The sequence below is a fragment of the Hemitrygon akajei genome, chromosome 6, assembly GCF_048418815.1.
Source record: "Hemitrygon akajei chromosome 6, sHemAka1.3, whole genome shotgun sequence".
Classification (NCBI taxonomy): domain Eukaryota; kingdom Metazoa; phylum Chordata; class Chondrichthyes; order Myliobatiformes; family Dasyatidae; genus Hemitrygon; species Hemitrygon akajei.
This window is the reverse complement of record NC_133129.1, coordinates 164,804,713-164,830,786: the sequence shown is the minus strand read 5'-3', so window position 1 is coordinate 164,830,786 and position 26,074 is coordinate 164,804,713.

Sequence of the window (26,074 nt, the reverse complement as noted above, 5' to 3'; positions counted from 1 at the left end):
CTTTTAGCAAGACCGCTAGCCAGTGGTGGAAGCTGAAAGTGAGAGTGACAAGCACTACCTACTACACTACCACACTCAACACAACAACCATTTTGACAGCACTGGTAAATGATAAAGTGAAAGATCATAGCAAGGTAGACTGTGAGGCTAAGTCCATTTTATTGTGCAAGAGCTCCATTTAAGTGTCTGATAGCAGTGGGCTAGAACACTTGACTTTGTCTTACACCCTACATCATTTCAGTGCAGCCTAAAATGTCAGAGCCCTCCTTCCACTGCTCCAATGCCTAAAGATCCACTTAACAATTCACCATTATATTCCTCTATTTTTCCCATATTTCACCATTCCCATCTAATGCTTCTAGATCCCAGCTGATCAAATAGCTTGTCTTCTAGCTATCTAAAATTTGAAACACCCTGCCTTACACGTTACGCAATAAAATTTCCATCAACAAGACAGCAAAAAAATTCAGTGTATCTGTAGGCAGTCATGGTAGAATAATTAGAGACACTTATTTACAATTGGCACTAAAAATGGGACTTAACTACCAAACTGGAAAACAATAGTTCTGATCTGATTCACACATTAGTTTGTGATAAACATGAAGTTTCACTTAATCAAGCAAAAATGTTTCAATGTCTTCAGTAACAGAAATTGGAAATGATAACATAACTCTGCTGGGAACTGGCATGGACCCATTGGGCTGAATGACCTCCCTCTGTTCCATAATAAATAAGTATGTAAAATAAAACATCCCATTCGCTATAAAAGACCTAAGAAAATACCTGAGGGCTGTTTTTGGTAGCATGCTTTGGAGCTGAAGCTTCTTTGTGGATTCCAAGGTGGGATGATGAGCCAAAACATCCTGCCTTTTGTGCAAACTATACTTTGATGAAAGAGTTAAAGTCAAAACTGGTATTGCTTACCTCGCCCACACTTCCTTTGGATTGACTGTCCAAGTACTTGCTTGCTTCATGAGTGCTGCACAACCTTTTGGTGGCTCATGCATGCATCCTGATATTGTCATAGTCATATAGCACAGAAACAGGCAATTTGGCCTTCGACTGCACCATTTACACTAATGCTACCTTTATTATTCCCTCCACTTTTCCATCAACTCCTTTCCAATTATACCACTGGAAGATTTACAGTGGCCATTTTAAACTACCACCTATACATCTTTGGAAAGTGGAAGAAAAATGGAACATCCGAAGGAAACCGATAAAATCAAGCAGAATGGGCCAGCCCTACACAGAAAGGTTCAAAGGTCAAAACTGAATCCAGGTCATTTGATGGCTCTACTAGCTGCCCCACCATGCTATCCATGGAAGCTCAGTGCAAATATGATGACAATATCAATTTCAAATACTACTTGAAGTTCAAGGTGTAACAGTGAAGAGAACGTTAGTAATATACAAATTCATCAGCAAGGACCCAAACCATCCAGACATGTTCTCTTCTCACTGCTGCCATCAGAAAAGATGAACAGGGGCCTCAAGTCCCACACCACCAGGTTCAGGAACAGCCATTATCCCTAAACCAAAAGGCTCTTGAACCAGAGGTGATAGCTTCACTCACCCCAACACTGGACTGACTCCAGATTCTTTCTTAAAGACTCGACAGCTCATGTTCTTGATATTTATTATCGTTATAATAATATATTTTTCAGCCCAAGTTGGTAAAACCTGAGGTATGAGCATCGCCAGGCATGCTCATTTGTCAATTGCTAGGAACTTTCGGACTATTCTAGTGGTCTTTAGTATTGTGGCTTTCTGGAGATTTACCTAGATACTACTGTGTAACCCTAATCGTTTAATGCTATTGTGTAGTGTCTTTGGGATGACAACCAGTTGTAGATGTTACTATCAGGGCATTGTTCATGTTCCAAAGTCTTTCAATTTCCTCTTTTAATTCAGCATATTTCTGGTGATTTATGTAAGTTATGTGTGTTTGGAAGGGCTTTATCAATTAAATAAACTGTTCTTGCTTGCTTATCCTGTATTATTATATCCAGACGGTTATTCGGGACTTTCCTATCTGTAATAACCAATTGGACATAATATATAATTTGTGGTATTCTGACTCTAAAACTGGATCAGGCTTGCATTTATAGAAAGGTGTGATTTAAATTGCTCGGATTTCTTTTATGATTTTGTATCTTAAAGCAAGCTTTTGATGAATGATGTCTGCCACTTGATTGTGCCTGTGTAAAAAATCAGCTTGTGTTAAACTGCTACAGGATCCTATAATGCGTTAGATTGTTCCTGTTTGTTCTTGGCATTTTCTACATTTATCCTCGAGTGTTTGGGTCTTTTATTATGTATTTTTGATATTTTTTGTGTTAACCACCTGGTCCTGTATTGCCACAAAGGACCCTTTTGTTTCTGGGAAAAGGTGTCCAACTCTGAGTCAGGTGTTCAATGCTTCCTTGTAGACATCTGGTCTGCTCAGGTTGTGGGGATGTCTTCCATGGAAGGTCGTGCTCTTCCACTGGTTAACTTTTTCTTCCACAGTGATAATATCTTCATTTTTCTGGGTTGTGCTCTCATTTAAGTTTAGTTGTGTATACTTCTTTTCGGAATTGAAATGCTTGTGTGGAGTGCTGATTTCTGTTTTCGTTGATGAAAGTATATCCTTAGCAGTTTTATCTGACTATGATTTTTTTTGTATTTGCACAGTTGTCTTTTGCACATTGGCTGTCCATTTTTGTCACGCGCAGCTTTTCATTAATTCTATTGTGTTTCTTTGTATCTACTGTGAATGCCCACAAGGAAATAAATCTCGGGGTAGTATATGGTGACACATACGTATGTACTTTTATAATAAATTACTTTGAACTTCCAACATGGGAGATTCACTGAATCAATTTACCAAGACTTCAAGCAATAAGCATTCTAAAAATCATCTTGGATTATAGATTGGCAGCATGATAGTCTACATTTCAAAAACCACCAAGAGAAAGATATTCTATTTAACAAAAAGCACTAAGATGTTGCCCTTCATTTCGGGGCAACTTGCAATGACCTCCTTTGCCTGTGGAATGAGTGAATGGCACACAACGTCAGGCACAGAAGTGTGAGGTATTAAAGGAGAAAGGAGCGAGAAAATAAGATCTATGGGTACAGGATAACACCTCTCCTCTAAACCTCCTCTGCCAGCATTTCCAGATGGACAACAGGAGGTCCATGAACCCTCTGCCACATCTCTCAAACATCCTGCTGTGCGCTCACCGATGTAGCCCATTCCTTCAAGTGGAAGTGATTGAAAAAAGTATGTATACACTGCTTTGAAAAGCATATATCTAATTAGCACTTGAGTAATAAACATGCCAATGCATGGCTTAACTCTTCAGGCAAGTTCAAATTACAATCATGGGCAATTAAAATTAAAATTTGTTTGCTAAATCCAGACTTCTGAACAGACTGGTCTTATTAGCACTACACCAATTTAGCATCCAATTTCACCCCTTGGTTAGGATAACCCCATGTTTCTTGATATTTGTTTAAGGAAAGGTATTTGATCAAGAGTTTTGAATCTCCTTACAAGCTTAAACAATGAGAAAGATGCTCTTGTACTAATTATTTTGCACATGAATAATAAATTCAATAACCCATAGTATATGCAAATGCTTTAATCGTCAGAAACCTTCAAATTTAGGACATAATGATCGCACTAAGCTGCACTACAGAATGCAGAGAAAGTTTCCAAAGATGTTGCCAGAACTTGAGTACGTGGGTTATAGGGAAAAGTTGAACAGGTTCGGACTTTATTTCCTAGGGTGTAGGAAAATGAGGAGTGATTCAATAGAGGTATTCAAATTTATGAGGGGAAAAGATAGGATAGATAGCAGGCTGCTTCTACTGAGACTCAGTGAGACTAGGGTTAGAGGTCATGGGTTCAGGGTGAAAATTGTAATGTTTAAGGGGATCTTGAGGGGGAACTCCTTCACTCAGAGGATGGTGAGAGTGTGGAATGAGCTGCCAGAGGAAGTGGTGGATACCGGTTCGATTTCAACATTTAAGAGAAATTTGGATAGGTACATGGATCGGTGGAGTATGTAGGGCTATGGTCCAGGTGCAGGTCAATGCAACTAGGCAGCATAATAGCTTGGCAAGGACAAGATGGACCAAATGGCCTGTGCTGTAGTGTTCTAGTGACCTTATAGCTCACAAGTACAAGTATAAATCTGAGGAGACCAGTTTGCATAAGCTCAGGCAACGTGTTTATGGAATGTACAGTAATGCACAAAAAATCTAATGATTAGGTTAAACATGCCCAGCCATCATTTTGTAATAAAATATACAACATTGTATTGAAAGGGAGACTTAGAATTGACCACACGTAAAGTAAACTCCAAATAAGTTTTAGCAAACTATGTGGCCAGTGGCCCTCTGAAAGATCCTCAACTAAACATTAAATGAAATAAATATTAATAAAAGTGATACCAGACATAACTGTAGCAGCTTTACCAATTGCAGATAAACAAACGAGAATAAATCAGAATGTGCCCACAGATAAATGTGTAATCCAGATGGCCACAAGCAAAATGCCTTCAGCACAGAACTCTTATGTTGCTTTTTCAAATGTCAGCTGTAAGAAAATAAACTTTACTGATTTTTCACTAACAAATTGAGGTGTATTCACTCATGTGACCTTGAGTATCATAAACCATGTGTGTGCAGGCCAAATTGTGACATGCAGACAGCAAAACATTACTATTTGAAATCATGGAATTATGAACACATAACACCACAGCTATGGTTTTTGCTAGTTCTTGAGAATGTATAGATTTCTGGTGAGACCTTGTATCCAGTACTGTTTACAGTTATATTCCTCTAACAAGGGATAAATATACATGCCTCGGAGTTTATGGAGCAGAAAGTGAATAGGTTGATTGGGTTACCACACAGGAAAAGATTGAATAAGCTTCCAAATCAAAAATTTACATGTTGCTGAATACATCCAGATCACAGTACGTCAGTCCAGATGAAGACTCTCAACTTAGAACGTCGACTGTCCATCTCCCTGTGTACAGTAGATGCTGCCTGACCAGCTGAGAGTTCATCCAGCGCTCTGTGTGTTGCTCCAGATTCCAGCATCGGCAGTTTCTTACTGACATCTGAATTAACAATGCAAGATGCAGGAAACGTTCAGCAAGCCAGGTGGCATCTGTGGAAAAGGAGTTCGCCTCTGAGCTTTCTCTGACTGTAAGAGGCAGTATAGATCTTGAACCTGTTTCTTTCTCTAGCTTTTCCTGTCTTCATTTGAGTAGAATCGGCCTACACTCACATGATTTTAAAAGAATCAAAATTAAGTTGACATACTTTCATATATAATTTCACATATACTTCTTACTGTAATTCAGTTTTTATTATCACGTATTGCATTGTACTGCTGCCGCGTAACAGCAATATTCACGACATATGCCAGTGATATTAAACCTGATCCTGATTCTGAAACAAATAGGATTCTGAGTAGGACTGGCAGAGTAACAGGCACAAAGCCGTTTTCTCCAGAAACCTTACAACAGTGTCAGAAGAAGCATACCACCTCAAATGCCCAGCCACCCAGGCCATCAACCCCCTTATGGAACAGCCTGTGGCTTCCACAAGACCCTACAGGGCCATAGGATCCACAACATATGGATCAACAACTAGAGGATATAATGTAGGATAAGAGAGAAGAGATTCAGAGTAGAATTGAAGAAAAATATTTTTCATCCCGAGGGTATTTGGAATCTAGTAGGCTCATAACATAGAAACATAGAGACATAGAAAATAGGTGCAGGAGTAGACCATTCGGCCCTTTAACATAGAAACATAGAGACATAGAAAATAGGTGCAGGAGTAGACCATTCGGCCCTTTGAGCCTGCACTGCCATTCAGTATGATCATGGCTGATCATCCAACTCAGAACCCCGTACCTGCTTTCTCTCCATACCCCATGATCCCTTTAACCACAAGGGCCATATCATAACATTGAAAAAACAGATAAGCCTTTGAACTATCAAAGAATGGAAGGCTATACTCCAAGTACTGATATATGGGATTAATATAGGTGGGTAATTGATGGTTGGCAAGGAAGTGGTGGGCCCAAGGGCCGGTCTCTGTGTTGTATGACTAAAGTTCGTCACTCTCAATCTCAGCAGTCTGCTGAAGGAGAAATGTTGTTCCAGGCTTTCTCCTTTGCAGATTGCATATCTCAGTAAGTATTACTTAAATATGTTGGGTTGGAAAGCCTCTCTGCTGTTTAACCTGCTCCCAGATGTCACAAATTCCCTGCAGACACCACCAAATCCAAACAGATGCCTGATGAATAGGAGCCGCCACTGACAGCACTAAAGCTGTGTGGGAACTTTATCCAATGTATTCATTTGGACCCATTCCTTTACTACTCACAGCAGAATCCTAGCCTTTCTATTCAGAGCCAAAAAAATAGGAAACTAACACTAGCAAACATATGATCAGTATCAATACTCCGCGAACAAGCAATAGGCTCCATGATGAGGAGCAACAACACCAACCGCTTATATTTACATAACACCCACAAAGTAGTGGAAATATCCCAAGGCAACTCAAAAGAGCATCATCAGACTTACTACATCCAATCAAAGCTCTTATTATAGAAAAGGGAAATGAGCTACACAATCTTCAACTGCAATTTGAACAAAGTATGAAATATACAAAAGTGCCCCAGAATAGAGTCATAGAGAATTACAGCACAGAAACAGGCACTTTGGCCCATCCAGAGCATGCCAAACTGTTATCCTGGCTAGGCCCATCAACCTGCACCTAGACCACAGACCTCCATACCTCACGTGCCCATGCTTATCCAAACTTCTCTTAAATTTTGAGGTCGAACGCGCATCCAAAATTTTTTTAGGGTGCCTAATAATTGCACTTCCGCTGACTGGTTTAAACTCTCAGCAAAGCTGCAGGTCTGTGTCATATTTTCAGTAGTACATTCCAAGATTTCCTCTGGGTCACGGAGGGCACATTTCGTTAGAGAGGCAGGGTATTGGAATTGGGTAGGATTGAGAAGTGCTGGGTTTTCACCCCAGAGTGCAACTGAGAGGAATTCCTAAGAGGTATGGAGTACGTTTGATGTACAGCTGTGCATTACCCATTATTGCAGCCTAAGTGATGAATTGTGCCTGCAACATAAATAATAGACGTTGCACACTTACACGTGGATATCCTGTGAAGTTGCTCATTGTGAGTCAGAGGATATGATGTTTCCAATTCATGGGGAGTGTTAAGTAATGAAATGCACTATTTATTGTTATGCACACTATACCTGGCTTCATTTAAAATCTGATCTCAAGTTTTGTTGGCATAAAGTGTTGATATGTACAGTACTTACTTCAGGTCTTATGCAACTTTCAGAAACTTTGCAGAATTGGATTAGCTATCACACTTACTTCAATTGGTAATTAGTTTATTATAGTTACATGTACCAAGATACAGTGAAAACTCTATTTTGCATGGCATTCAGATACAGTAGGTCATTTCAAAACATAACTACTTTGAGGTAGTACAAGGGAAAAGTATTAACTGTGTTATTGTATATAACAAATATATCGTGTTAGAGGTACAATTAGAGAGAAAGTGTAGTGCAGATAGATAATAAGTTGCAAAGGCCACAACAAGGTGGACTGTGAGATCTTCTTTGCATAAGAGGTCTGTTCAAGATTCTCATAGCAATGGGTAGAAGCCACCCTTGAACTGGGTATTGCGTTTTTTTCAAGCTTTTGTATCTTCTCCCTGGAATGGGGTGTGGGTGGAGTTTGAAGGGGTCTTCTTTCCCAAGAGTTCATGGATGATATACTGGTTTTCTGTGATAGACTGAACTGTGTCTTTGCACAACTCTTTGCAATTTCATGTGGTCACAGGCAAAGCAGTTGCCATAACAAGCTGTGTGCATCCAAGTAAGATGTTGTCTCTGGTGCATCAAAAAGAATTGATCAGGGTCAATGGGAACATGTCAAATTTCCTTAGGCTTTGGGGATGTATTGGTGTTGTTGCACTTCCTTGACCATACTGTTTTGGTAGTTGACCAGATAAGCTACTGGTGATATTTACACCTAGGAACCTGAAGTTCTCAACCATCCCCACCTCAGCACCATTGATAAAGAGGTGTGGGCTCTACTTTGCTTTCTCAAATTAGTAAAAGTCTCTTTTGCTTTGCTGACATTGAGGTCAAAGTTGCTCTCTTGACACCATGACATCTTCTTTGTGCTGTACTCTGTTTCATTATTTGAGATTCCGCCCACTACAGTTGCTTCATCCGTGAAGTTGTAGATCAGGGATTCCCAACTTGGGGTCCAGAGACCCCTTGCTTAATGGTATTGATCAATAGCAAAAAAAATGGGTTGGGAACCCCTATTGCAGATGGAGATAAAGCAGAATTTGGCCACACAGTCATGAAAGTATAGTTAACAAGGTAAGGTGCACCAGTGTTGAGGATAATTGTGGTTGACGTGTGTTGCCCATACTTCATAACTGGTCAGTAAGTTAAGTATCAAGTTGTAGAGGGAGGGGCTGAGTTTGAGGTCTAGGAGTCTGAAATTATGGTATTGAATGCAAAGCTGCAGTCAATAAAAAATGGAATCTGATGAAGGTGACTTTGTTATCCATATAATCCAGAGATGGGTGTAGGGCAGGGGAGATGGTATCTACTGGTTTACCTGCTTCGGTGGTAGGCAAATTGCAGTGATTGTCTGGGAGGCATGAGGTGATGTGCACCATGATCAGCCTCTCAAAACACTTCATGATAGTGGGACAATATGCAATTGTCTTATTGCAAATATATACAGTAAGACATTGATGAGACTGTTCATGGAGTGCTGTGTAAATTTTGCTTTTCTTACCTAAAAAGGGGGATACACCTGCTACAGAAGGAGTATAACAACATTCACTAGACTGGTTATTAGAGTAGTTCATTTATGATACAAGTTGATCTAGCCTGTATTCTCCCAAATTTAGAATAATGAGGTGACTATTGAAACTTGTAAAATTCTTACAAGGTTCTACAAAGTTATAATTTCCTTGGAGTTAGGAACCAATCTCAGGAAACAGGCAAAACAGTTAGGACTGAGATACACAAGTATTAACGATGAATTGGACTAATTGCTGATTAGATGCTGTGTATGATGACATGCAGTCTTTATCCAGTCCATTTGGATTAGATTTTGAGACATCTATGTTCAAGTAGAGTATTTTAACTGAAGCCTGCAACAGCATTTTCATACCTGTCGATTTCTGATTTTCCATTGCAGAGTTAAGAATCAGTGATGTTCAGGTTTTTATTCATTTGATTAATATTAGAGACTCTCCTGAGCCCCAAACTATCTCCCTCCAGCCCAAATATGTCGGTTTACAAATGAAAACAATCCCTGGGGAACATACAAATTCTGACCTCTTATCCTTAACTACATTTGTGTTAATCTTAACTATTTCACAAAAATGACTATTGTAAACAGAAAAGTCTTAGCTTGTGTTAGTTTTCAAATTTTACACTTGTTTGTTGGATTGTATTAATGCCTGAATATACTCCCTGCACATAACTCCTACGCAAGGACATTTTATTGAATTTTACTTAGCTAACCAAAAACCTGTAGCTCCTGTCACTTGTCTGTTCGCTGAGAGAATTATTAAAAAATGATGGCAATCTTACATACAGCTTCAGTTTATGTCCGACTGGAAGCACTTATACTGGTAAGATGAATGTCCCATATTTTGACTTATTTAAGATCTCCCGTTACAAAATGGGAGCTGGCTGAGCAATAAGCCCAAGCCATCCCGAAGACTCAAGCTAAATATAACTCTAGGCCTCATTTAAAGTGACAGTAGTGAGTTGTAGGCATCAATAAGGCCCCACATACTGTCAGTAACATTGTTGGCAAGGGAGTCCTTTAGCCATTGCAGAGCCAAGGTGAATTGTCTTGTACACCCAAGTGAAACACTCTTGTGATTCTTAGGCAGTAAAAATTTTAAAAGATCCAAACTATTTTTGGGCTTTGATTTAAGGACGGCTGGTTAGGTTGATGACCCTTGGGCTGAATGCCTGGACTGCTGAGTTGTGTGTGTATTTCCTGCATCGGGATACTATAACTAGCAAAGAGTCCATTTTTCTTGTGCCTTTTTTCAGAGAGGTAGACCACAGCCAAACATTGGTAACAGTGTTGAAATAATTGGGAATTCTAATACAGATTTGCCTTTGATTCAGTCTCAAAATGTGGACATTACTGATCATGCCAGCGTTTATTGCCCATTCCCAATTCTCCTAAACTACTTGACTTCCTACATTAGGTCAGAGGTCATATGCAGGCCACACTAGGTGGTCACCATCACAAGAAGCTGTCACCAAATCAGATGGATTTTACTGCAACCAAGTGGTTTTATTATTATTTATTCCTGCTTTTTACACACACACACTTGAATTAATAAAAACAAATTCTTGGCAAAGAAAACTCAAATACATTCTGTAATGGAAAGAAGGACTTCACTTAATTATTTTTGACGTTCTGTTGTGTGGGAAGGGTCTTTACCTTAAATGGATTTTGGTGGTTCCCCTGCACCTGTCAAATTTAACAGTTTATGATGACTATATTGGATCTTATGTTTGTCGGGGAAAAGTTAAACACAACATCCAGAAGAGCAAGCTACACAATGGAGGATAAATGATGGATTTAATCAAATCTTGGCAACTCATTCTGCTGCTACTGAAGAGGTTGGGGAAGTGAAAAGATCAGCACCTACACTGAAAGATGATTAAACTGGTTAAAGACCAAAGTCATTTCTTTGTTTTTCCTCTGAATTTCCTATCATGATGAACCTGGGCAAAAATCTAGCAGGGAAGAGGAAAAAAGCGAAGAGATATCAATTACCTCATTCCTTTGAATTAATGGAGTGATCAGAGAGTCGTTTGCCTCATATTGAGATCCTACAGACCCTCATGCTCTTTGAAAGATCTATCCAACTAATAGCCCTGGCCAAGGTACTTTTACCTGAAATATTTACTTTTTCTTTTTCCATGTTTAATGTCTGACCTGCTGAGTGTTTCCTGCATTTTCTCTTTACATTTCAGCTCTTTAAGCTTGCTCAGGCCAAACTTGCTAAGGATAGCAGATTTCTTTCACTTTACTGCATCCCTGTGGTTTTACTATTCCTGATGCTGTTCCCATTCCGATGCACTTACTCACATCCATGCAATAACTTGAGAGCTGCCATACTCATTGACGTCTAAACATGACTTATAAAGTTTAGCATAATTTAACTCTCTATAAACCTCAGGGAAAACCTGTTCACTTTTTAATTTTGCCCTGACAACTTCATAAATTTGGAAATTCTTGTCTTTGTTACTGCATTAAATTAAAAGTTTTGCTATTTTGTTAATAGTGTTACTCCTTGTTCTAATTACTAAAATGAATGACCTCTTACTTACTGGTATTTGTAAGTCTATGTACGGTATATCATTCTCACTTCCAATAAACCCTTCTCATTGTTGGATAGATTTCAAATTTTTGTCATTTGCAGTCTTTGAAGTTCCATCCTATATACCTGACAAAATCAATAATATAAATCTGAAACAGCAGTGTTTCTAATATCCATCACTGGGGAGCACCTTAGTGTATTTCCTAATAATCTCAGCAACAACTGTACGTCCCGAATTTTTTTTGTGTGGTATTTGCAACTACCCCTTTAATTCTTGGAGCCTCAGTATGGTTTACAAGTTTGAAAGTACCCAGGGAAATGCTGCAGGAAGGAATGGATATATTGAAAGTTCAGATAATGTAGATGATTAAACCATAACTTTCTTTGTTTCCTAATCCAGAGATGTAATTGCATGTCTCTCAAGCCTTTGTTTAATTTTGGCAATGGTTGTCCTATTTTAGCTAGTTAAGTAGCACACTTTTTGGCCAACTCAAGGCAGCTATCTTTTGATTGATAACATTCCCTTCTTTAAATAGACATTAATCTTGCCTCCATTTTTCTTTCTGCACATTTCTCAAAATTAAATATCAGCTTTTGTCCATAAGTCAGTTGCTGAAGAAATATTGATTTCTGTAAGATCTTGTGACATCTATCTTTTTAAATCTTTTTATTAATTTTAAACAAACATAAATGAAACATGAATACAAAGAGCTTGAGAGTACATAATTAATAGGTTAAGGTATAAATACAAATAGATTATAATCCATATATAATAACCTCCCAAACTCATAGTAGTTACAAAAAATGGAAAAAATAAGAAAGCCCCCCCCCAAAAAAGAAAAAAAAGCTAACCAACATGGGCCGTTGCATTATATCAAATATACACAGTAGTGTCAATACCTCCGCACCGCCATCCAAATAATTAAGGATAATAAAAGTAAGGTTTAGGAAAAGTCAGTTTAGCTCATATGAAAATGTTGAATAAATGGTCTCCAAGTTTCTTCAAATTTAACTGAAGGGTCAAAGACAACTCTTCTAATTTTTTCTAAACTCAAACAAGAAATAGTTTGAGAAAACCACTGAAATATAGTTGGAGGATTAATTTCTTTCCAGTTCAATAGGATAGATCTTCTAGCCATTAATGTAACAAATGCAGTCACCCGCCAGGCTAAGGGGGATAAACAACTATTATCCACCATTGGTAAACCGAAAATTGCAGTAATAGGATACAGTTGTAATTTGATATTCAGAACTGTTGAAATAATACCGAAAATATCTTTCCAATAATTTTGCAAACAGGGGCAAGACCAAAACATGTGGGTCAATGAAGTGACTTCAGAATGACATCTGTCACAGGTTGGATTAACATAAGAATAAAATCGAGCAAGTTTATCCTTAGACATATGAGCCCTATGAACAACCTTAAATTGTATTAGGGCATGTTTAGCACAAATAGAAGAAAAATTGACTAATTGTAAAATTTTCTCCCACTGCTCAGTGGGTATAAGACAGTGAAGTCCTTTTTCCCATTCCTTCTTAATTTTTTCTGATACTTCTGGCTGTATTTTCATGATCAAGGATTCAGAGCTAAAAAAATTTCCATAATGTCCATTGGACATAATTTCGGAAAAGACTGTAACATAGTATTCAAGAAATTTCTAACTTGCAAGTATCTAGAAAAATGAGTTTTAGGCAAATTATATTTATTGGCTAGCTGTTCAAAGGACATAAAGCTGTTTTCTAAAAATAGATCACAAAAACATGTTATACCTTTTGTTTTCCATAATACAAAGGCTTGATCCATAAAAGAGGGCTGAAAAAAATTTACGAAATTGAAACCATATTCGTAATGTATGTTTAACTATAGGATTAGGATTATAGTTATGACATCTATCAACATCCTACTTTTTGGCATAAACTGTGGTCATTTGAAATCTTCTTGATACAACAGTGAAGAATAATTAATAGAATTTGTGCAGAGGAAGCCACTGGGATTGGATTCTGGGTTCTCAGCTGGACATAACTGTCCATATCCAGGGCCAAGGACTGGAGGCCCAGTAGTAGCCTGTTGGTATGTGTGAGTGGGTGGGTTGGTGGTAGGGATGGAGAAGGGGATTGTTTTGCTGTTGTTATCTTATGTCTTCGTCGTCACTAGCATTGTTCTGCTGAACATTGTGGGCATGCTACGTTGGTGCCAGAATATGTAGCAACACTGGCAAGATGCCCCTATAACGTCCTTGGGTCTGTTGATCGCTAAAGCAAATAATGCATTTCAATGTATATTTTGATATGCATGTGATATATAAATCTGAAATTTGAATCAAAATGATTTCCACGGACTACAAGAGAACATCTGTAAATGCTGGAAATCCAAGCAACACAGACAAAATGCTGGAGGAACTCAGCAAGCCAGGTAACATCTACGGTTGGTGTTTCGGGCCAAGACCGTTCAACAGGACACTTCTGTCCCTGGGTTAAGAATGCTGAACTTATATATGAATGAGCTCCAATAATGTTATTAAAATCCAAAGTCTGACATAGGGATAAGCACTCATTCCTATGATGACAAATCTGGCTTCTTCTCTTTCTCCAATGTTATTAATTGTTCTTTTTTTATCAGCCTTACTGTAGACATTTTTGGTATCAATCATTACAATACGGTGAAGTTATGGTAAACATTTTAGTGTGATTTTCAGCTGATGGACAAAATCAGGTTATGCATTTCTGTAAAAATGGAAGCCATTTGTTACTCAAAGCTACCTGTATATTAGTCTCTCTCACTTCGCCAATTTATTGACTTTCCAAGATCCCACTTCACTGTGGGAATTTTCATTTCACCTGAAAGATTTTCATGAGACTTCATACTCCCATCAGACAGGATATATAGCATATACAAGATTACAATTCCAAAACATTGAAAGCCTTGTGCAATTCTCTGAAGCATAGGTTGCCTTTAAGCAAGTTTACTTGGCTTTATTGTGTCAAAGAAAGCCTTTACAATGTGCAGAAATTATTATCCATTCTTTAGAAATCAAGTCAACAAGCTAAGGATTATGTTTCAGACTTAAAATAATAATGTTACTTTTTCTCTAAACTTAAACAATAAAAATTCAATTGTAGTGTATCCTTTTTTTAATTCCTCAGACTTAATTATTCAGTTAATCACTGGGTCTAATATTTAATTTTTATATTGATAACCAGACCTGGGAAAAGCATTGAAAAGATATTCAAAATTAAATTGTGAAGTTATATTTCATTGAGTTAAGGCTAACTTGTGTGTTGCATCTACACCGTAGGTACCGTGTACCCTACGCCATAGGGTGTCGTGCACCTCCCCAAAAATGTAACTCATGCGTCATGGCAACGCAGACTGCAACAACTGTGATTGGTCCGCTTGGTAGCATCGCATTTCCTCCTACACATTTCCAGTTGCTTCTTCTCCGCCATGTCTGTACACCGATGCAAAATAGAAGAACCAAACCATCAAATCTACCTGCCGACATGCGAAAATGTTTGAAATGCATTTCCTCGTCCATGTCTCTCATGAAGAAACTCAACACAGTGGCATAGAAACCCCACCACCAATTAGCATTTTGGCGCACACCAATGCATGCTCGCTACAGTGTAGAGTGATGCAGAAGTGGAAATCAGGGCTACGGTGTAGTCTACGGCATAGCCCGTATGCACAAGTAGAAATTAGCCTTTACACTGAACTTAAACAATTGGTTGTGTTTACCATAGCTTCAGGAATGTGGAAGCACAGAAACAGGTCTTTTAGGCCAATAGGTCCACACCAGCCATCTGGTACCTCCTGTCTCTTACGTTATTCCCAACCTAACCCATTTTATTCCCTTTAATGCCTTTCTGCCATTTATTTGGAGCATATTAAATGCAGGCATTTATGAAATGTGATGAAATCTCGTTCCACACTCAACCCAAAAATCAATCTCATCCTACATGCTAAGAATTTCCATGCCTATGCTATTTGGTGGCACAGTAGCGTAATGCATCCTGGGTTCAATTCCGCTGCTGTCTGCAAGGAGGTTGTACATTCTCCCCTGTGACCGCGTGAGTTTCCCCAAGATGATCCACTTTCCTCCCACATTCCAAAGATGTACAGGTTATTAGGCTAATTACTCATATGGCTGTAATTGGGTGGCATGGGTTCATTAGGCTGGGTGGGCCTGTTACCACACTGTATCTCTAAATTCTTTCAGTCAAGGGGGTTACCAAGCATCAAGAGGTACAGTTCATCTTCTCCCTTTTGCCCCATACAAGAGAATCTTTGTTCACTTGTAATCTTTGCCATTAATTAAACATTCCCTTTACATTTTCTGTTTCACTCCCCTCTCTGTGTAACAACAACCATTTACCCAGTGGTGATCCTTTAGCTGCAGCTTGTTCTACTGAATATACAAGTATCTAGAAAGCTGAGTGTCAGCTGTTAAGTGTCTAGCCTGCATTATCAACCATCACCTCATTTCATTCCCATAAAAAGCAGCTGGAACCCCACTGGAGTTCAGCTCTCACTTTCTGTGGTTGAATGTGATGGGTACAGATCAGTCCATCACAAGCAAAATGCCTGGCCACCGTTGAGCACATTTACAAGATTCACTGCCGCAAGACAGGGGATGTAATAGTGGCCAAAGGAACTAGGGTAAAGGATGAACTGAAGGAAATTTATATTAGGCAAGAAATGGTGTTGGATAGACTGTTGGGTCTGAAGGCTGATAAGTCCCCGGGACCTGATGGTCTGCATCCCAGGGTACTTAAAGAGATGGCTCTAGAAATCGTGGACGCATTGGTAATCATTTTCCAATGTTCTATAGATTCAGGAACAGTTCCTGCTGATTGGAGGGTGGCTAATGTTGTCCCACTTTTCAAGAAAGGAGGGAGAGAGAAAACAGGGAATTATAGACCGGTTAGCCTGATGTCAGTGGTAGGAAAGATGCTGGAGTCAATTAAAAATTAGGAAATTATGACACATTTGGATAGCAGTAGAAGGATCAGTCCGAGTCAGCATGGATTTATGAAGGGAAAATCATGCTTGACTAATCTTCTGGAGTTTTTTGAGGATGTAACTATGAAAATGGACAAGGGAGAGCCAGTGGATGTAGTGTACCTGGACTTCCAGAAAGTTTTTGATAAAGTCCCACATAGGAGATTAGTGGGCAAAATTAGGGCACATGGTATTGGGGGCAGAGTACTGACATGGATTGAAAATTGGCTGGCTGACAGGAAACAAAGAGTAGTAATTAACAGGTCCCTTTCGGAATGGCAGGCTGTGACCAGTGGGGTACCGCAAGGTTCGGTGCTGGGACCGCAGCTGTTTACAATATACATTAATGATTTAGATGAAGGGATTAAAAGTAACATTAGCAAATTTGCTGATGACACAAAGCTGGGTAGCAGTGTGAAATGTCAGGAGGATGTTATGAGAATGCAGGGTGACTTGGACAGGTTGGGTGAGTGGGCAAATGTATGGCAGATGCAGCTTAATGTGGATAAATGTGAGGTTATCCACTTTGGTGGCAAGAATAGGAAGGCAGATTACTATCTAAATGGAGTCAAGTTAGGAAAAGGGGAAGTACAACAAGATCTAGGTGTTCTTGTACATCAGTCAATGAAAGCAAGCATGCAGGTACAGCAGGCAGTGAAGAAAGCTAATGGCATGCTGGCTTTTATAACAAGAGGAATTGAGTATAGGAGTAAAGAGGTCCTTCTGCAGCTTTACAGGACCCTGGTGAGACCCCACCTGGAGTATTGTGTGCAGTTTTGGTCTCCAAATTTGAGGAAGGACATTCTTGCTATTGAGGGAGTGCAGAGTAGGTTCACAAGGTTAATTCCCGAAATGGTGGGACTGTCATACGTTGAAAGATTGGAGCGACTGGGCTTGTATACAGTGGAATTTAGAAGGATGAGAGGGGATCTGATTGAAACATATAAGATTATTAAGGGATTGGACACACTGGAGGCAGGAAGCATGTCCCCGCTGATGGGTGTGTCCAGAACTAGAGGCCACAGTTTAAGAATAAGGGGTAGGCCATTTAGAACAGAGATGCGGAAAAACTTTTTCACCCAGAGAGTGGTGGATATGTGGAATGCTCTGCCCCAGAAGGCAGTGGAGGCCAAGTCTCTGGATGCATTCAAGAGAGAGTTAGATAGAGCTCTTATAGATAGCGGGGTCAAGGGATATGGGGAGAGGGCAGGAACAGGGTACTGATTGTGTATGATCAGCCATGATCACAGTGAATGGTGGTGCTGGCTAGAAGGGCCAAATGGCCTACTCCTGCACCTACTGTCTATTGTCTATTGATTCCTTCGTCAAAGACCCCCACCATCCAAAGCATTCTCTCTTCTTGCTACTACCATCAGGCAGGAGGTCCAGAAGTCTTGGTTCCCATGCCACCAAGTTCAGGAACAGTTCCTACCCTACAGCCATCAAGTTGCTGAACCAGTGTAGACAACTTCACTCATCTCATCCCTATACTGATTCCACAACCTCAGGAACTCTGTTTGTTCTCAGTGTTACTCAATTTTTATTTGCACATTCTGTCTTCCTTACACATTCTCTGTTTATGTATAGATTTTCATAGATTCTGTCATATTTCTTTGTTTTCCTGTGAATAACTGCAAGAAAATGAATCCTAGGGCAGTATATGGTGAGGTACAGATACCTTGAATATGAATTCACTTTGAATTTGATTTTGAAGGCAGCACCACCAGCGCACCCCTGGTTGATTGACACTGTATTCTAAAAGAAGGACAATACAATGGGGAGCACAATCATGCATTAGTTATTGCTGCTTCCACACAGCTCAAAGATTCCAGGTTCGATCCTGACCATGTGGAGTAAGCACGCTCTCCCCATGGGTTTCCTCCAGTCACTCTGGTTTACTCCCATCTTCCAAAAGTTTTCTATGGTAACAGTTGACAATTGTAATTTACCTGCTAGTGTGGGTAGGTGCCGGAAGAATCAGAGAGGTGCTGATGAGTAATGCAAGTTTCAGGAGGACAGGGAAGTAAGAAGAGGATGAATAGGATGGATAAGATTGGTCCCCTGGAAGCCAGCATGCTCCTGGGCCTCCTTCTGGGTCGTGATATGTCAGCAGAGGGGTATATTTGGCTTAATGCTAACATAACAGCTTGCTTGCCAGTCATCCGAGGTATACATATGTTAGTACATCAATGAGTCATATGTGAATGTGTTATAATGCAGAGAGCAGCGACATCCATTATACACGGCCTTTCTTGACCTCACTAAATCCTTTCACTCTGTCAATTGGAAAGGACAGTGGAACACCTCCACAAAATATGCTGCCGATAAAAATAAAATTGTATCCTTCTTACATTTGTTCCATGATGGCGTACAAGCCATGATACTAAGCAACATGTCTACTAAGCAGCCATTCTCAAAGGTAATAAATCAGTTCAAATAGCAGAATAGTGAGGTAGCAATTGGTTGGTCCATTGTTCATTCTGAATTCTGATGAAGGATGGGAGGAAGCTTTCCTGAAACATTAAGTGTTTCTCTTCAGGCTCTTGTACCTCCTCCCTCATGGTAGCAAATATCCTAAGTGATGAGGGTCCTTAATGATGAATTGCAATCCCTTTGAAATGAAAGAGAATGAACAGACTACAAGAAGAAAAATAAGCAGAGCTATGTATTTTATTTAATTCAGTTAATTTTAAATGTACTAATGTGAATGAATTTAGCAGTTTATATTTTTTATTTAGTAATTTGGTCTTTTAAGTAGATCTGACTGTCTTAATTATTTGCTCTAAAGGGCAGGACAGGGCTTCACTGGCACTGAAAACCAATCTGAGAGCAGAGCTGGGTAGAGGAAAATTGCATCACGGATTGCACAGGAGAAAGGCGCAAGGTCCTAGACCAGATGATTAATCAGCTCAGCAGATTCATTGGTAAGACACGGAGAAAACACATTTATCTTTTTCAAAATGAAGCAGAAAAGAATCCCATAAAAGAGTTAACTAGCATAGTAAAAATAATTCCCTTCATCGCCTAATCAAAGGAAGAGTTTTATTGCTCTTGGGAAAATAAAGAAGCAATTTATGTTATGATGAAAGGCTCTGGAATTTCTTTGAAAAAGTGGAGCTTTTGAGATGAGACAGTTGATGCATTCAAGCCAACAATGCAAACAAGCAAGTCTAATCCAGTCAACGATTGATGGCAGGATGTTTAGGCTTTTCTTTTGAAATATAGCCCTGCTGACTTCTATTTTGATGGCCCTGGCTACTTTTATTTTGAAATTCTGTTGGACCATGTCATAAGGGTAGCCATTTTGTTTTGGTAGAGTTTTCCAGTCAGACTGTATACACCATTCTGTGTTGTCTTGCTTTTGCTTCCACCATTGAAATTGTTGCCTTTTTACTCTAATTCAATTGTAAATGTGAGTGCTGCCCAGGTAAAGCACCTTGAGCTTAGATGCTATATCCTGACCTCCATGTTCATTTGAGTGGAGTTTGGCTTACTGCTGAATTGCGTACTTCCTACTTCACACACAAGGACAGCAGTTCAGTAAAAAGGTGGGGACACAGCTAGCCAAACAGTGTCCAAACAGTTAATGGCTTGAATAACAAGCATTATGGATGAGATGTACTCAAAGCGCACAGCACTGGAAAGACAAAGCTCACAAGACAGACCATCTGACAACAGTTTTTGTCACAGTTCATTGTGATCGTGCAAATCACCAGTTGGTGCTTCAGCAGCAGGAGCCAAAGTGAAGGCAAGGGCTGCGAGAGCACGTGCCTCGTTTGCTGAGAGAGAGATTGCCATTAGAACAGACAAAGCTCCGCTGGAGGCAAATTTGGAAGCCCTGTATGTTGAAAAAGAGGCTACAGCTGCTATCACCCAGACAGAGAGACTGGAGGCAGTGGGAGAGCTTTAAGTAAAAAAGGCCACCCAGCAATAATACATGAGCATGTGAGTGATTATGTCAGGGACCAAGCCAAAGATCTTGGGCAGCACTCTGAGTCTCCCTGTAACACAACACAGGATCAAAAAACACAACACTCCATTCAATTTACCTCTCACATTTTGCATAATCATTTGGAAAGAGACAGAAATCAGCATGCTGTAGCCAGTGATCACCTTCCAAGTAGGATGCTTCTAGCAAAGCTCAGAAGTACTTAATCCTTCACATATGTTACTCCACTCTTATTACCTGTCCAGCACCAAATAAGGAATCCCCCCTACTGGTAAAACAGAGGACAGCATGCCAAGATTTAACAGTTATGATCCACATCGGCAGCCAAAGTTTAATGCGCATCAGTACACAGGTAGTTTACCAGTAGGCTGTCTAGAGAATTCAGTCATGATGGATGTAGCAAAGTATCTGGCAAGCAAAGAGCTTCTGAGCACCAGTCTATCACACTTTGATAACCGTCCAAAAAGTTATAAAGCATAGAAGTCAACTTTTATTAATGCAGTCAAAGACCTGATCTTACTGCTGGTGAGGAATTGGACTTGCTGTCCAAGTGGCTTCATAAGAACTCCTCAGACACAGTTAGGTGCTTTACAGCAGCTTTTGAAGCAACCCAGCTTCAGCTTTAAAATTGACCTAGGACAGGCTCTATAAATGCTACAGTTTGTCGGAGGTAATAGAAAGCAGACTTTTCAAGAAGTTGGACATTTTTCCAAAGATTGCAAGTAAGTTAAGAGAACTTGGGGATCTGTTAATGGGGCTGCTTTTAGCAAGAGAAGATTACCTGCCTGGCTTAGCTTATTTAGATAGTGTCAGTGGCATTAGCCCTATCGTTGAAAAGCTGCCACATTCTTTGCAAGAGAAGTTGATTTCTCAATATTCAAAGTATAAAGAGGAATATAGAGTCAAATATCCCCTCCTTTTCTTTCTTCCTATTTCACCTGCCATCAAGGTAAAATAAGAAATGACCCCAGCTTTGTTATTTCCAGGCATAGCTCAGCTCTGAGCAAGAAACACAAACACACAAACATTAGGACTGCAGTGTCAGTCCATAAGACCAATATCTTCCAATCTACAGCTCAGAATGAAACTGTACTTAAAGATGACCCAGCATAACATTGCCCCATCCATTATAAATCTCACCTGTTGCACAAGTGTCATGGCTTCAGGTTGAAAACTATTGAGGAATGAAAGGCTTCACTGAAAGGCAAAGGGATTTGGTTCAGAAGTTCATCATCATGTCTCACACGTAACTGCAATGCCTCATTAAAGTGTGTGAATGCAACAACAGTCATCTCGTCACACCAACAACCTTGCATTCAACATCAGTAAGACCAAAGAACTTATTGTGGACTTCAGAAAGGGTAAGACGAGGAAACACAAACCAATCCTCATAGAGGGATCAGAAGTAGAGAGAGTGATGACTTTCAAATTCCTGGGTGTCAATATCTCTGAAGACCTAACTTGAACCCAACATATTGATACAGCTATAAAGAAGGCAAGATAGCGGCTTTATTTCATTAGGACTTTGAGGAGATTTGGTTTGTCAACAAAAACACTCGCAAATTTCTACAGACATACAATGGAGTGCGTTCTAACTGGCTGTGTCATCATTTGGTATTGCGGTGGGTGGGGGCAGTACTACTGCGCAAGATCAAAGTAAGCTGCAGAGAGTTGCAAAATTAGTCAGCTTCATCATGGGTGCTAGCTTCCATGCTAGACAGGTCATCTTCAAGGAGGGGTGCCTCAGAAAGGCGGTGTCCATCATTAAGGGCCTCCACCACCCGGGGCATGCGCTATTCTCATTGTTTTCATCAGGAAGGAGGTACAGGAGCCTGAAGGCAAACACTGAACAATTCTGAAACAGCTTCTTCCCCTCTGCTATCAGATTTCCGAATGCACATTGTATCCATCAACACTACCTCACTATTTTTTTAATTCCCAAGTTTTTGCACTACTTTAAATTAACTATTATATATTTATTACTGTAATTCACAGTTTCCTTTATCTCTCTATTTTCATGTACTTCATTGTACTGCTGCCACAAAGTTAAAAAATTTCACAAACTAATGAAAGTGCAATCAAATCTCATTCTGCTTCTGACGTTACATCCTTACATCCAGGTCCTCCTCCACAGCTATCCACGGTTTTAGATCTCACTTCAGAGCATGGCGGGGTGGAAGATGAAAAAATGTTGCTGCCTGTGGGATCCTTATGCACAGAGTTTGTAACAGCGGTCTAACCACTAAATTCTTTTCCGAGATATGCTTAATTAAAGTGTGTCCTAATGGGCCACAAGAGAATTCTTTCATGATATAGGCTGTGCTCAATGACCAGAGCAACAGATCTCTACCCTATTCAGCTTCTTTAATCTTTTTGGCATCCAAGGCAGTTCATCCTCCTACACCTTGAAGACCTGGGCTGGTGTAATGGAGAGATCAGGTAGCAGAGAAACAGGTTATCAGATTGAAGCATGTAATGGCGACATTCTTCTTACACTTTCAATACGAATTGGGTGTAATGACTTTGCAGACAATCACCGGCTCCCTAGGCTGATCTCTATCACACCCACCTCAAGTCTTACTGAACAGATCCCATCTCTAGATGCAAAAGCCTAATTCCTACTTCTTCATGGGAGAGAGATCCTCACAGCACATAAGGTCGGGAAACATATCACCAGTCCTGGTAATGTGCAAGAACATGGACTTGGGATGCATCCTTGTTGGTGATATATTTAGGGAAAGTCTTCAGGCTTATTGTTCACAGCTTTAAGATAAGCATTCTAGAAAATTGAAGGACTTTACCATTTCACCCTTGCATGAACCATGTTAACCCTAAAGAAAAGGTAAACTCCATTTCATAGCCTCAACATGACCTCTCACAGTATCAGCAGAACAGATGAAGACCTCCTTGGGCTCATAGTCTTCAAAAGAACTGAGGAAAATCATAGCTTGCATTTTCTTTCAAAGATGAGCTCTTTCTTAAAACCATGGATAAACAGGTCTTCCAAGATTTCAGGATACTAACAGTATAGACGACTCAGGACACAAATTACAGGACTCTAATATTATACATTTTGCAGAACATCAGTTTTAAGGAATTAATAGTGCAGACATTCCAAGATAGCAGTAGCAAGCTACCAGTAGTACAAGCTGAAGTGCACAAGTTACCACTCACTTTGTTATTCATTTACCTTATTCTAGCTCAATGCATCGTGTAATAATTTGATCTGTACAAACAGTATGCAAGACAAGGTTTTATCCAATCTCGCTACATGTGACAGTAATACACAGTACCAATACTTACCACAGCATTGGCAGTGTACAAGCTGCAGGGCTTAAGTTACAAGGCACCAGCTAAAATGTAGGTAATGAGGAATTTAACAAAGCCACAATATCATGTGTGCTGTAATGATATTCTAGAAACACAGAACTAGCCATATTTAGAATATTCAGCACAATTCCAAAGTATATTAAGGCTGTTAAGAGCTTTCAGAGGCAAAGCCCCCAATTGTTGATTCCTCCACAAGAGAAATATCCTCAGAGCAAACTATATCAGGGAACACAAGAAAGCCTTCAGAATCACAAACACGGAAAAATCTGCAGAAGCATATGAAGAAAGATGTCTGCCCGAAACATCGGCTGTATGTACTTTTCTACAGATGCTGACTGACCTGCTGAGTTCCTCCAGCATTTTGTGTGTGTTGCTTTATATATCGGGGAATGCTCTTGTATAATGAGAAGATACTGAAGGTTGTCATTAACTATAATTTAGATTTGGTATCACTTCAAATAGCTGTCACAATTTCCTTTGCCTGAGATACATAGACCAAACTGACTTATCTCCCTTGTTGTGAACTGGCTTAAGTGTCAAAAATCAAGTATGTTCTCCTTTTCCACATAATTTTCTCCTCTTCACTTCTGAAATTATATAGAATTCACCGAACATTTCATTCAATCCAAAAGGGCCAGGCCAGTTAATGCAGCACACAATCCTCCTCTCATCCCACTCCATTCAATACTATTGGCATTTTTCCCTCTCCCCCACAGATTTATTTATCATCGCTTCAAAAGCTTCTATTCCAATCAATCAGCGGTTCCTGCTTGTCATGAAATCAACCTTCTCACTATTCTCTGATTCTTCCTGAGTTCATTCACGGCTATCTTATCATTATATAAACACCTGATTTAAGAACCAGTCTACTGTATATTATGCCTTTGACAGTTCTCAGGGACTTCAGAGATCCATCAATCACATCACATTGCTTGGTTAATATGCTCAACTCCTCTGCAAATAGTACACAGAAGACAGATCAGAGAGTGATAATACGTATGTAGCAGAATAGCCACCATTAAACCTCCATAGACTGCATACTTTCCAAAAGATAGAACAGTGAAGCAACAGGAATTCTTGCTTGATGCATTTATTTTGCTAGCAGAGTTGCTGTACTAATTGCCACTTTAAAAGAAAGTTATAACCTTTTACATCCAGTATCATTCTTTTGATCCTTGTTTTTACTTTCCACAGAACCACCCACCCCACCATATATATTTTTCTGGGTTGGATATTTTGTGTGGGCTCATTATATGCAGGCATTTGCCCAAGTTCACACATTAATCAACAGAAATGATTGCAAGTGAACCTAATCTTACTTTCGTGGGACAGGCAAAAGCATTTCTCATGGTAACTACTGACCATTTATCTGGAGAAGGCATTTTTAACCAACTTGCCCTTCACTAAGCACACTCCAGCTCCCCAGCTAGTGGTAACAGAATCAGGTCTATTGTCACTGGCATATGACATGAAATTTGTTGTCTTGTGGCAGCAGTACAGTGCAAGACATAAAATGCTTTTGTACAACATTCTGAATCTATTACTTGAACCTTCTGCAAATGGGAACAGTTACCTTCATCTATCTTGTTTAACCCAGCCATTTTTGTTTGCACCATTCAGTTGGTTATTATTCTAACCCAGCAGAAATATTTTGAGAAAAAGGATTAGAAACCAGAGCACCCAAATAAATCTTGGGTAATAAGTAACAAAGTCAAGGGGTAGAAAGTTGTGGCAAGGTTCAAAGGGTCAAAGGTGAGTACAGAACTTCTAGAAGTCCAAGTTCAACACTGTGGCGTTAAATCTCAGGGTATCCAGCAATGCCTGCTTCCAGAACAACTGTTTTCAATGCAAGGCTAGAACTGGAGAGTTGCATTTTGAATGATGACTTCCTGTGTGCAAATCAAGCCAAAATCATGTCAGGCACTGCAGGGTGAAAACATTTAGGAAGAGCATAGTCCAATTTAGGAATGTTGCAAAGTGACCCAGATATGGTCTCAATCCAATAAAGTCAGTTTTCAAACATGTAATAATGAAAAGGAAATAGCATTACATGATTGAATTTCTTGGCCAATATGTTTAACACTTCCTGTAGAAAATGAAACCAGATATTTGCAACAGATTTTTATTTCTTTAGATAAATTTAAACTTGACTTCAAACATTTTATTGCAAGCCACAAAAGCATGAAGATAAAAAGAGAAAGCTTTTCATCTCAAAAAATAAAATTTACTTTATTTTGCATCAGGTGACAAGTGGGTACAAGGTACCATCCAAAATCAAGTCATTATTTGTCTTTACAATTGTTAAAATCATTAAAGGCTTTGGATGAAATTATATGAGAAAAAGAATAGTTTTCCAATAATTG